We start from the raw sequence: 14,541 nt of genomic DNA, 5'->3' as shown, positions 1-14,541 counted from the left end.
CCTGTCAGGGCTACATACTATTAAATAATAGTTTTATAGGTTTTTCCCCCCTTTTAAGTTGTAATTCATCTGAAATTGATATTTGTGTATGTCATGAGGTGGGATCAAATTTTATTTTATTTTTTCCCAGCATCATTCAGTGGCTAATTTGTCCCTTTATAATAACCTGTGTTGTCATGTGGCATTTCTATAGGTACACAGGAATCTTCTTGTTCCACTGGTCTGGGTTTTTCTCTGCCCTGGTAACTCACTCTTTTAACTGGTAAAACTTCACAGTAGGCTCTAATACCTATTACAGCAAGCTCTTCTATTATGGTCTTAGTTTTAGGAATGCCTTGGCTATTCTTAGCTCTTGTTTTTCCAAATAGATGTTAGAATCATCTTGCCAAATCCCATTAAAAATTCTCTTCAGGGGCTAGAGAGGTGGCTCAGCAGTTAAGAGGACTGGCTGCTCTCGCAGAGGACCCAGTTTAAATTCCTATCACCCATATGGCAGTTAACAACCATCCGTAACTCCAGTTCCAGGGGATCCAACACCTTCTTCTGACCTCTTCGGACATTGCATGACACGGGTGCACTTAAATACAGGCAATACACTCATACACATAAAAAATAAAAATAATGAAATATTTTAAAAATTCTCTTCAGGTTTTAATTAGAATTACATTGAATCCATATGTCAATTTGGGGGAAAATCAGTATCTTAATTGTATCTTCCTAGCTGAAGTCACAATGTGCTTATTTAACTGTCTTTTAAAATACATTTGAAAGCAATTTTATAATATTCTTCTTAAATATAACATACAGATTTTATGAGGCTTTTAAATCTGTGATTCTAGTATAAATTTTACCCTTTGTAAAAGTTAAAGTTTCTGACTACTTATTGCAGGTGTACGGTGTCCAGCAACTTTTCCAGCTCTAATTTTTTTCTTTTTCTTTTTTTTGCTTTATTTTATTTTTGTTTGTTTTTGAGACAGGGTCCTACTATGTAGCTCAGCTGGCCTGAAACTCGCACTCCTCCTGGCTCAGCCTCATGGAATATACTACCACACCCAGTTTTCTCTTATTAACTTTGGTAATTATGCTATAAATTCTGCCTTGTGTTCTATCTAAACAATCATATTATCTCATAAATGAGTTTTCTTTCTTGCACCCCAAACTCTGTATCTTTTGTTCATCTCCTTCACTACTACACTAAGCCCTCCAGGGGTGCTGACTATAAGCAGCAGCAACATGGGTATCCTTGTCCTGTTCTTGACCTAACAAAGATGTTTTCAGTATTTCAGCATTAAATACACCGTTTGTTGTGTGATTTGTTACCTTTTGCTTTTGAGGCAGAGTCTTCTGTCCAGTCAGGCTGGTCTCAAACTTGCTATATAGCTGAGGATGACTTGAACTCCTGATCCTCCTCTTGCCGCTACTTCCTAAGTGTTGAGATTATAGATGTATACCGCCACACTTAGTTTAGTATGAGTTGTATAAGACTGAGGAAATGTCCTTCTATTCCTAGCTTGATAAGACTTTTCATATGCATGGATGAGAATTTTGTCAAATGTTTACAGAGTTTTTTGTTTCATTCTACTAATAAAGTAAATGATCATTAAGCATTTTCCTTGCAAAAGTCTTCTCATGTTCCCGGGACCATTCCAACTTGCTCATGATCTATAATAGGCATTTAGATAAACTGCAAGACTACATTAGTGTTGTATTTTCCATTGTTGTTTGTGTAAATTACTGTATGAAGTGAAACTGCGTGCCTTCTTCTTACACTCTGAGATAGCCCTGCTGCTCCAGCCACTGTAAACTGATATGCGTTATTAAGGTTCTGGTAACCTCATAAAATGAACTGGGAGGTTGTCTCTTCCATTTTTGAGACTCATATCAAAAGGGCTTACCTGTTTCCTGTACCTCTAGTAGCAGTCAACAGTAAAACCAGTTTTAGAGCAATGCTTTATTTTTATTTTATTTTTTAAATTTTTATTATTTTAATTTTATGTGTATGAGTGTATTGTCTGAATGAATGTAAGTGCACCCATGTCATGCAAAGCCCTCGGAGGACCAAAGAGGACATCAGGTCCCCTGGAATTGAAGTTATGGAGGGTCGTTAGTCATCATGTCATGGGGTGTTGGGATTCCAACCTGGGTTTTCTGCAAGAGCAGTCGGTGCTCTTAACCACTGAGGTATCTCTCCAGCCCCTGGTTTGGTTTTAATTTTCTTTCGGTTATTTATTTTTATTTTATGTATCTGAGTGTATTCCCTGTATGTATGAAAGTGCACCCATGTTGAGCAATACCAGTGAAGGACAGAAGAAGGTGTCAGATCCCCTGGAACTGGAGTTATGGATGGTTGGTAGCCATCTTGTGGGTGCTGGGAACCAAACCCAGCTCCTCTGCAAGAGCAGCCAGTGCTCTTTAACCACTGAGCCATCTCTCTAGTCCCTTAGTTTATTTTTTCATTCAATGAGCTCTTATTTTATTCAGAACTCAGTGCCCCTGAGTAAAAGCCTTTATTTGAGATATAGTCAGGGAAGATGCTGGTTATCTCTTCTTTCCATCTGCCTCTACCAAGCATCCCTGAAGAGGGCTGAGTCAGACTATAAATCTGCAGTTTTCCCAGAAGTCACTGGAGTAGACCCAGATTGTTGAAGATTCCATAGCCTCCTAGGGAAGTTCTCATCTGGTGGGATGCATGGAGTCTCTGAGGGATCTCTTGAGGGGCTAGGCTCAGTAAATAATTTCTGCTTTCCGCCTTCCTACCTCCTCTGCCCTGACCCCAACCCCACCCCATTTGGTTACAGACTCAAGTCATTCCTACATTGGAAGGCTTGGTGTGGGAGAAACATACATGCCCCTTGATTCTATAGCCTATTGTCATTGAGTTTGGGGACCCAGAAGGGACTTTGGAGAAGGAGCTGTACCATCAGGGAAGCAGACTGGGAACAGCAGCAGTGTGTTGTAGACAGTCCCACCTCTGAAAGGCTGTGCAGCACATGCTGTCAGGTGTGGAAGGAGCCCAAAGCCCCACCATCCCTCTTGTGCTTATTCAGAGTGTTTCCTCTCCTCCCACTCCTGCAGGGAGGGTTTACCATTGACAAGTACTCTCCGCTTTTCACTGCCCTGCTGGGAAGAAAGCCCACTCCCCCCAAGTCCAGAAGTTCATACAGAGAAAAAAAATAGTCAAACTTCTCTTAATTAGCTCACGCCCACCAAGTATTTTCCAGACATACATGAAGGAGAGAAAGTCTACTCCAAAGGCTTCTTGTCACATTTCTTTGGGGCTCCTCCTCATTTTGTTCAGGGTGGGAGTGGGAGGGAGCAAATGCAGACATTCCTGGCATGCTCTGCCTTCCTTGACCCTCACCAGATGGCATGGAAGATCTTGGGAGCTTAGGATGACCCCCAAATCCACTCTGCTCCCTCCTCCAGCATGTTCTTGCCATTCTCAGCTGTCACCCAGACCAATAATAACCTGAGAAGGCCAGACAACCAGAAGCCCAGGCTTAGTCAAAGACATCCTCCTGGTCCTATCACCCCCACTGGCCCCTCCATTCCCTGGAGATCATAGTCCATGGTGGGGCTACCTGGGAAGGGGAGGCATCTGGAGGCAAAGAGCACAATAATCCAGTGCCCATCACTCCTGCCCTGACCACTTGGTCTTCACCTTTACCTGAATCAGAGCAGTTGGGAGGAGGAGTCAGCCCACCCTAACTGGTCTAGTGGCTGCCAGTGCAACACATGTAGCTTATTTGTACCCATGGTTACATCTCAGGAGGCCTTCTGACACAGCCTAGGCTTCCTTCACCCCACCTGTCTCACTGAAAGGCAGATCTTAAGAAAGAGCAGATTTGAGCCAGGGACCCTAAGGTCAGAGTACTTAAAGACTGTCACCTTGTCACAGTTGTACTGCATCACTCAGACTCAAAGACCACTTGATATGAAAGAAAGCTCACTTGGCTTTTACTATTATGTTCTATGTGACCTTGAGCAAGTCATTTGGAATTCTACTATACAGTGGGCACTGGCCACAGTCAGCCACCACCATCACTGGGCATCCCTTTTCAAAAAAGATGAAAGGTGGGAGGGCCCAATCCTCTACTTGATGCCAAGCACTGACCTTTTACCCTGCTCTCCCAGCGAGACACTCTTTTAAATAGGAGCTGAACTAGATCTGGGAAGCTTGGTCTTTGGGGGGGGGGGGGGGAGAAGGGGAGAGGGGGAGAGGGAGAGGGGGAGAGAAGGGGAGAGAAGAGGAGAGAGAGAGAGAGAGAGAGAGAGAGAATGAACTTGTTCTTTCTTGGCCAAACATAGGGCCTATAACAATGGTGGAATAGGTGTCTTATGTTACCCTTTCCCCAGGCCTGCTCTACCAACTCCTCAGGGCCTCAGTTTCTACCAGCTGACCTCGGCAGGCCCTTCTTGCCTGTTCATCTTGTGCCATTTCTGCAGTGGCTACCACAGAGCTAACCAAAGCAATGGATCATGGCCCAGGCTGTATCCAGAGCACCTATGGAGTGACTCAGAAGTTACTGGCCTTTGGAGAGTGTCCAAAATGCCCCTCCTCAGCAGGCTGTGGAAAGACCATGTCCGACACAGCAGGCCCCAAATGCTTGGAGACAAAAACCATTCTAAATCCTTTAAGCCCATGGTGGGAGCTATTTTCTATTAAGGGACCATGACCTCAGTGGAAAAAGATAATCATCTAAGAGCCATATCATTATATAAAATTACTTAATTTTGGTGTTGCTGCTGCTGTTTTAATTAAGAGAAGTATACAAAACATGAAAACACCCAGTTTTTTAAAGCAAAGTAAAAACTGTACAAAATAAACCTGAACAACACAGTATTTAAAATAGCTCTCAGGTCTTAGGCAGCTGAGATGATGTGACTTGAAAGGACCTGGAGGAAAAGAGAGTGAGAAATCATGTCAGCAAAGGAGAAGAGAGAGGTGAAAGGAAAGGGCAGAGTGTGTGGGGGGAGGAAGAGAGGGGAGGGTGGCACACAGGACTCCCGTCTCCAGAGGACTCCCAGCTCCAGGCTCCAAGTCAACCACCCCATATCACTGGGTTTTACATTATCACTAGGAACCTATTAGAAAACCAGCATGGTGAGGTGCTTGTTTGTATTATATCACTCATGAGAACTCCAAAGATTAAGGGGTTCTGTTGTTCGGTTTTGGCTTTATATGATTTTTTAAAAAGATTTATTTATTTTTAGTTTATGTGTATTAAGTGATTGCCTGCATGTATGTACAAGCACCATGTGCATGTCTGGTGCCCTTGGTGCCTTTGGAAGCCAGAAGAGGGCATCATATCTCCTGGAACTTGGGTTACAAAGGGTTGTGAGCCACTGTATGGTTTCTGGAGGATGAACGTGGATCCTTGCAGGAGCAGTAACTGCTCTTAACCACTGAGCCATCTCTCCAGGCCCTGTTTTTTTTGTTTGTTTGTTTGTTTGTTTTTACTTATTTTTATTTTATATGTATGAGTGTGTTGCCTGCATGTATGTAAATGCACCTGTGTTGTGCAATGCCAGCAGAAGACAGAAGAGGGCATCAGATCCCTGAAACTGGAGTTATACATGGTTTTTAGCCATTGTGTGGGTGCTGGGATTTGAATCTGTGCCTTCTACAAGAGCAGCCAGTGCTCTTAACCACTGAGCCACCTTTCTAGCCCTCCCCCCCCCCACCCAATTTGATTTTTTTGAGACAGGGTTTTTGCTATGTAGTCTCAACCTCTTGAATACTGGGTATGGGCCACCACATCCAAGGTTAGATATTTTACAGATGAGGAAAGTAAACCCAGAAAAGTTTCTTAAGCTCTCACACTGTTAGTAATGGTGGCAGGTGCTGGGGACAGCACTCAGTGGATAAGAGCACTTGCTGCTCTTCCATAGAATCAATGTTCAATTCCCGTCAGTCTTGTTGGGTGACTCACAATCACTATAACTTCAACTCCAGAGCATCTGATACCCTCTTCTGGTCTCCTTGGATACCCACAACCACACATAGACACACAGACACACACACACACACACAAATGGGGGTAGGACTCAAGTCTTCATCTAAGGCAGACTCTTCCTTGTACTGGCTCCTATCTGCCTCCTCACTTCAAGCTGGCTATTCATTATCCCCGGCAGACCACAATACAACCATCCTTCCTTCTGTTTCTAGAACCCATTCAACTGTTCCATCTCTTCTCCCTACTTTCCCCTACATCAAATGTTCATCAGATTTGTTCCCTCCCTTTGGTCTTTTCCTTCAAAGACCATCTTGTGGCCCAGCAGCTCACCCTGTGAGTCACTTACTAAAGAACGCTTCCAATGCCGACACCTCGCTGTGGCTTATTTTTATCCTGGGACTTTGTGCTATGCAGTACTCTTTTTTTCTTGTCGATTATCTTTCACTGTGCTAGAAGGAAATATCCAAGCAGAACTTCATCAGTCTTGTTAATTACTAGATCTCCAGAATCTAACACCATTTCTGACACATAGTAAATGCTTAAAATGTGTTTGTTAATGGCTGGGATCCCAGCACTTGGTAAGAAAAGGCAGGAGGACCACAAGTTCCAGGCCACTTGTGCTACATAGTAAGAACTTGACTCAAAAAAACCAAATATTTGTTGAATGAATAGATGAACTTGCTTGTATCACCATATAGACTCTGCTCTTAACTGTCAAAAGATGTCTTCACAGAGAACCAATGATTAAGCACTATATTGCATTTCCCACATAAACTCTAGTCAGAGCTCATTCCTTCCACAAATAAGATCTTGGCTGAGGCTATAGATGGAGGTAAATGAGATGTGACCTCAGGCTCAAAGCTTGATCTCCTGGTGTTTATAGAACACATACCCACAAAGGATTGTAGTTCAGGATGAAATGAGCCATAGACACTAAGAAAACAGATATATTCAAAGGAAGGAAAAAGGCTGCCTATGGGTCACAGACACATAGGGTATCAGCACTGAACTTGAAGTTCAGTTTGCAACAGTCTAGTCAGTAAGTCATGACATCAGGCTTGAGCCAGGACCACCAGAGAATGTTCAGACTAGAGGGCTAGGAGAGGAGAATGGAATCAAGAAAGAGATAGCCTTGGCTGAGCATGGCAGGATGGCAGAGGGGTGGGAGAGAGGAATCAGCCATGGACCCCCCTGAGCAGGCTGCTAAGGAGGGACAGTGGTAGGTGGAGGCCTAGGCGCAGGCAAGACAGGGTTAACCTGCTTCTTTCTGAGCAGCTCAGTGTAGGCAGATTCCTCTTTTTTTTCTCCAAGTAGTGTGAAATATTAAGTGGATCAACATGCCTGATTTCTCAACAGCAGGAAATGAAGCAACTGTTTTTGAGAAAACATCCCGCCTCAATGAGGGCAAGGCTCCAGTCTGTGTCCATTTGCCTGTCATGTTAATCCTGGTTTTAGAAAACAGTTCTACTAAGGTTAGCTTGTCCAGGAAGAGGTAGGGACCAGAATCTTGGGGATGGAGATGGAAATGAGGATAGGCAGGGCCTGACGACTGCTAGTTGGGGTTGGTGAAAGGCCTCTGTGGAGAGACCAGGCTGCATGGAAAAACTGGAGGCTGACTGTCTGCAGGGTAGGGATACAACACGGAGAAGGAAAAGAGGTTCCAGGGCATTTAGGGAACTTCCAGGGAGAAGGCCTGGTCTGAAAGTTTCCAACCTGTGCATGCTTGTTCTTCATCTTTCTGAGGCCCATGGTTCCTCCCACACATTAGGCCAGACCCAGAGCTAGCTTTGAGGACTAGGGACCATAGGCATTTTATCTAGTTCCTTCTACTGGGTCCATATGTATAAAATTTTATCACATTGTATTGTAATTATGGGCTCATAAAACTGCCACCTGTATATATGGCTTCCCATGCCATATTACCCCCTCAGGTTCCACGTACCTCACCCCCAACTCCTGGAACATATGGAGTTGAATGAAGGCACTGTGGCTATACCCACACCTCACCAGTCTGTCCCTCCTGGTCTCTAAATAGCAGCACTCCTTAGCATTTGGCCTGGGCCTCTTCCTCTCCTCAGAAGCTCCTGTACTTCAGCTTTAAATAGGTATCTTTATGCTAATGACCTCCTCATGTGCCTACCACCAGTCTAAGCCTTCCTGCTGAGCTCCAGAAGGGCAGACCCTCTGGCTTCCTTGCTCTGTCTGATCAGATGAAGCAAGCATATCTAGTCACAGTCACCTTTGTTATGCCTGAAACAGGCTTGACTCTAAAGCCATCCCTAGGGCTAGAGTCCTGCTCTAGAAGATCACCACAAGCCATCACATAGCTGAAGGTAAGACACGAGGGGCACTCTCTGCTTCTCTTCTTTTGCCCTTTATATCTAATGCATCAGTAAGTTTGTTGGCTTTCCCTTTAATAAAGAGTTATTTGTAGCCCGGTGTGGTGGTACAGGTTGGCAGTCCCATCTACTGGAGAGGCTGAGGTGGGAGGCTCACTTGTGCCCAAGAGTTCAAAGACCAGCCTGAACAATGTAGCAAGATTCCAGCTCAAAAAATAAAAACTGGGTGTTCACACTCTGACCGCTTCCATTTGCCTCCCTCCATGTTTTCCACAGGGCAGCAGAAGTGACTTACCAAGCAGAAAGCCTATACTGTACCCCCGATTAAACATTCAGTGGTGTCTGATGCAAAACAAGACCCTTCCCTGATTTACTACGTCCTGTTTCCCAGACCCTGCCCCTGTCTCCACCATGCCCCCCATCTGTTCTCGCCACATTGATCTAGGACCTTGCCAATCATATTCCCTGTCTAGGTCAAATTTCCCCTTTTTGGCTACCTCCCTCAGTCCTTCAGATTTCAGCTTAAGGTTCCTCCTAGGAAAGGCCTTCCTGACTATCCGGTCTACACAGACCCTCCACCCCACTCGACCTCCAAGGACGGGCTCAGCAGCTCTCTCCTGAAAGAATGGGTGTGCATAGCCGCCATGGCCCCAGGTGACTCCCAGGAACCTTTCCCGCTCCTTCTAATCCAGCAGGGAATTTCTCAAAATTGTCCATGCCAACACCATATTGTGGCATTTCTCACTCCTCCAAAACTAGTTACAGAACTGGACCAAGGATGCCCACCTGCTTCCTAGCTGTCCCTCTTGGCTTCTAGATTTAAATGCAGGGCATGGCAGGGGAAGTAGGGAGGATAGAAAATAACCAATGGGGATATGTGGCTGAGATCCTACGGCCACATCTATAGTTAGCTCCTGACTTCCTTTCTTGGCAAGATCCATGACAGTTATCTAAGACAGTCTTGGTCTCACCCTTCCATCCTATTGTCTGCCTGTGTTTCATGAATTTCCACCATTCCCACTGCATTTCCTCCTTTTCCTCACTGTCCCCACCCCACACACAGGAAGCACAGCAGCACCCCCAGTTTGTGTGGAGGGAGTGGAATTGCTTATCTATAAGTGAAAAGGGACAATAGGATTTGTTAGGGGGAGTTGGTTTAATACCCTAGTGCCCTTAAAAAGTCACTCCTTCCCCTTCAAGGTAGATAAATGGTATAAAGTCATTTTTCAGGAAAATACACACACACACACACACACACACAAACACACACACTCCCTCCTGGACAGTTAGGTGATACTTAAACAGTATAACCATTTAGCTGTCACAAATGTCAGACAACTGTTCTATTGTTGGCATTGTAGTGGAGCCTGGGAGGAAGCCAGGTGTCCCAATTTTAATATCTGACAAAATAGACTTCAAATTAAAACTCATCAGAAGAAAAAAGGAGGGTTACTTCATTCTAATAAAAGGAACAATTGACCAAGAAGATATTACAATCATGAACACTTGTGCACCAAATTCTGAAGCACCTAATTTCATAAAATCAGTAGTCCAGGACTATATAGTAGGGGACTTCAGTACCCCACTGTCTCCATTAGACAGGTCAACTGGACAAAGAATAAACAAAGAGACATCTGAATAAATGATACCATACATCAATGGACCTAACAGATATATACAGAATATTCTACCCAACTACCAAAGAATACACTTTCTACTCAGCAGCTCATGCAAGTTATTATAAAATTGACCATATTCTGGGGCACAAAAAAAATCTCAACAAATACAAAAAAATTGAAGTAATTCCATGCCTTTTATCAGAGCATAGTGCAATAAAGATCATAATCAACAGCAAAAGAATCTCTAGTAAATACATGAACTCATGGAGATTAAACAACACACTCCTAAATCATGAATGGGTCAAAGAAGAAATTAAGAAAGAAATAAATGTATTCCGGAAACAAAATGAAAATGAGAGCACAACACAACAAAGCCTCTGGGACACCCTAAAAGCAGTCCTAAGAGGGAAGTTCATAGCTTAGTGCTTACATTAAAAAATCAGAAAGAGCCCATGTAAACGATTTGACAGTACAACTCAAGATTCTGGAAAGGCAAGAACAAACCAACCCCAAACCTAGTAGATGCAAAGAAATAACAAAACTCAGAGCAGAAATTAATGAAATAAAACAAAGAAAACAATACAAAAAAATCAACCAATCTAAAAGCTAGTCCTTTGAAAAGTTAAGCAGTATAGACAGAATTTTAGCTCAGTTAACCAAAAGAAAGAAAGAGCAAATCCAAATCAACAAAATGAGAGACAAAAGGGGAAACATCACAACACACACACACACACACACACACACACACACACACACAAATCCAAAACTTTAAAAATCTATACTCCAAGGACTGGAGAGTTGGCTCAGCAGTTAAGAGCACTGACTGTTCTTGCAGAAGACCGGGTTTGAATCCCAGCACCCACATGGCAACTAACAACTGTTGGATCCAGGGGATCCAACAGCCTCTTCTGTCTTCCACGGGCATTGCACGAGATGGGTGCACTTACCTATATGCGATAACACTCATACACATAAAATAAAAATAATAAATAAAATATTTTTTAAAAGCTATCCTCCATTAAATTTGAAAACCTAAAAGAAATGGATGAATTTCTAAAATCATGGCCACCACCAAAGTTAAACCAAGGGGAGATCAACAGCCTAAACAGACCCATAACAAGGAAATTGAAACAGTAATACAAAACCTCCTGGCTAAAAAAAGCCCAGGCCCAAATGGATTCACAGCAGAATTCTACCAGACAGTCACAAGAAAATCTACAACCAATATTACTTAAATTATTCAAAAAGACAGAAACAGAGGGAGAACTCCCAAACTCCTTCTATGAAGCCGGTATCACTCTAATACCAAAACCAGGTAAAGATACAACAAAAACGAAAACTATAGACCCATGTCCTTAAAGAACATAGATGCAAAGATAGTCAACAAAATACTTGCAAGCCACACACAGACACACATCACAAAAAGATCATCCACCATGATCAAGTTGGCTTTATTCCAGAGATGCAGGGATGGTTCAACATACATAAGTCAATAAATGTAATAAAACATATAAATGGACTTAAAGACAAAAATCACATGTTCATCTCAATAGATGAAGAAGAGACATTTGACAAAATCCAACATGCATTCAAGTTAAAAGTCCTAGAAGGGGTTGGTCTGAAGGGAACACACCTCAACATAATTAAAGCTATATACAACAAACTCATAGCCAGCATCATTCTAAATGGAGGAAAACTGGAAGCATTCCCATTAAAATCAGGAACCAGACAAGGCTGTCTGCTATATCCACTCCTTTTCAAAATAGTGCTTGAAACTCTTGCAAGAGCAATAAGACAAGAGAAAGAAATTAAAAGAGTACCAATTGGAAAAAAAGAGGTCAAACTATCCCTATTTACAGATGATATGATATTATACATAAGAGATCCCAAAAATTCCACTAGAAAACTGTTAGAATTGATTGATGCTTTCAGTAAAGTGGGATCTCTTTTGTTACTTACAAAAATCAGTAGCCTTTCTATATACCAATAACAAGCAATCAGAGAAAGTGCTCAAGGAAACCCTTAAAAAAATAAAATATTTAGGAATAAACCTAACCAAAGACATTAAAGATCTCTACAACAAAAATTTCAAAACTCTAAAGAAAGAGATAGAGGAAGAAACTAGGAGATGGAAAGACCTACTACCATGCTCATGGATTGGTAGAATCAATATTGTGAAAATGACTATCTGACCAAAAGCAATTTGTAGATTCAATCAAAATATCCATGACATTTTTCACAGAGCTTGACAAAATCATCCTAAAATTCACATGAAATCACAAAAGACCCTGGATAGCCAAAATAATCTTGGGCAAAAAGAACAAAAAGATCCACTATATCAGATCTCAGATTATATTACAGAGATAAAACATAAAAACAGCATGGTACTAGCACAAAAATAGACACATAGATCAATAGAACACAATAGAAGACCCAAACATGAGTTCATATAATTTCAGCCACCTGATATGCTGGAGAGGATGTGGAGAAAGAGGAATACTCATTCACTTCCGGTGGGAATGCAAACTCATGCAACCACTATGGAAAGCAATGTGGAGAACCCTCAAAAAACTAAAAATGAACCTACCATATGATCCAGTGATACCACTCCTTGGCATATACCCAAAGGATTCATCATACTGTAGAGATACCTGTACATCTGTGTTTGTTGCTGCTCTCTTCACAATAGCTAAGAAATGGAAACAACCTAAATGTCCCTCAACTGACAAATGGTTAATAAAAATGTGGTGCATCTACTCAATGGAGTTCTACTCAGCAGTGAGAAAAGATGAAATTGTGAAATTTTCAGGTAAATGAATGGAGCTAGAGAGTGTTACACTAAGTGAAGTAACACAAACGCAGACAAGCAAGCGACATATATTCTCCCTCATTTGTGGACTGTAGCACCAATCCCTTATATGTGAGTATATAAATTCTGATGTAACACCAGGAGCCAAGCAAAGGCAAAGGATTCATGGAGGTAGAAGAAAAAAAACAACCTGAAAGGGGGATAGTAGGGAACAGATGCTACTGAGGGAGGTGGGAAAAGTGGGAGTAATCAGCAGGGAGGAGAGGAGGGAGGGACATGCAAGGGACCATGGTGTGGGGGAGGGAGGGAATCAGGAGAGGAAAGATGGTGGGATTCAGATGGTACTGGGGGGAGGGTGGGGTTAAAGGGGCACTCTGACTAGGGAAGGAGTGAGGAGGGAAGCTGGATGGAAGAAAAAAAGAGAGGAGATGAGTGAATCTTGGGGAGCCAGAAAACCTAGAAGGAAAAGTGATGCCCTAGAAACCCTACGAGAAATGCACACAGAGGATCTGAACGCTAATGCATATGTATACCTGGGAGTGCAGTGCCAGATAGAAGGACCTCCCTTAGAGTAACAGACATGCCATACAGCACTCATCAAAGAAGCTTCTTTTTGCAACAGATGGAGGCTACTGCAGAGTTGCACATCTAGTTAGGCACAGAGAACATAGACCTGGGAGATGCCCAGTACTAGGTGACACATCTGCAGTCGAATCTCTGTGGCTGGGGCTCATGGAACTCAGGGGAATAAGGGGTAGAGAGAAGGATAATGCATTCTGTGTGATGCACACAGAAGGCCACAACTGGCCAAGTTTGGGAGAATAACAGACTGTAGAGTGTAGGATGGGACTCCTATATGAAACCTTGCCCACCCATGGTTCAGGGACCATCGCAGAAGAGGAGGAGAAAAGATTGTAAGAACCAGAGTTGGTTCATGAATACAGGTAGTGGAGGCTTCCAGGACACTGGAGGCTTGCTCATGTGAGCCTGTGGCAATGGTGGCATCAAGGGTGGGACTCATGTCAGCTCAATTAAACAAGGGCTCCAAAGGGAGGTAAGAAATAGGTGGCAGGTCAGCACTAGACTAAGAACTATTTGAGACAGATTGCTGCTGGGTGAGGGAGAGTATGACTTATATACGACCACTGAATGGGCTGACTAGACTCCAGTGGACACATTTACACTGAAGGACATTTGGGTACAAACACCTGAATGAATAAGACTCAGCATGTATGGCAGAGTGCATAGGGTTTGGTGGGGGATAGGGGGAGGCATGGATGGGAGAGGAGTCTGGATTTGAGTGGTAAGTGTATAAAATTTAAAAAGCTCAATAAAAAAATTTTAAAAATAGTTGTACTGGGCTGGAGAGATGGCTCAGCAGTTAAGAGCACCCACATGGCAGCTCACTGCTGCTGGTAACTCCAGTTCCAGGGGTTCTGATGGCCTCTGCTGATCTGCCTGGGAGCCAACAAAACAAAACAAAGAAAAAGAAAAAAAAGAGAGAGAGAGAGACTTTGCCAACAAAAAACAAATAGAAAAAGCAAAGTGAACCCAGAGTCCTGACTGTTGACTCTATAGGATACATGTCCATGAGGACAGGCTTCCCTAAAAAGCTGACATTACCAGTGAAATCTACCTGATGACTTTATATCCATACTCAGGTACTAAGGATCCAAGTGTAACCGACTGTGATTAGTAATAATCAGATACATTGAGATTAAAGACACATGTGCAAACATCTAAGTGTCAGTAGCATTAAAAATGTAGGAAACAGCATATTTTAAAATGAAATGGAGATCTTCTTTAAAGGTTAAAAA

The sequence above is a fragment of the Nannospalax galili genome, unplaced genomic scaffold (assembly GCF_000622305.1).
Source record: "Nannospalax galili isolate Female #2095 unplaced genomic scaffold, S.galili_v1.0 scaffold113, whole genome shotgun sequence".
Classification (NCBI taxonomy): Eukaryota; Metazoa; Chordata; class Mammalia; order Rodentia; family Spalacidae; genus Nannospalax; species Nannospalax galili.
Note: the sequence above shows the minus strand (reverse complement) of the source record.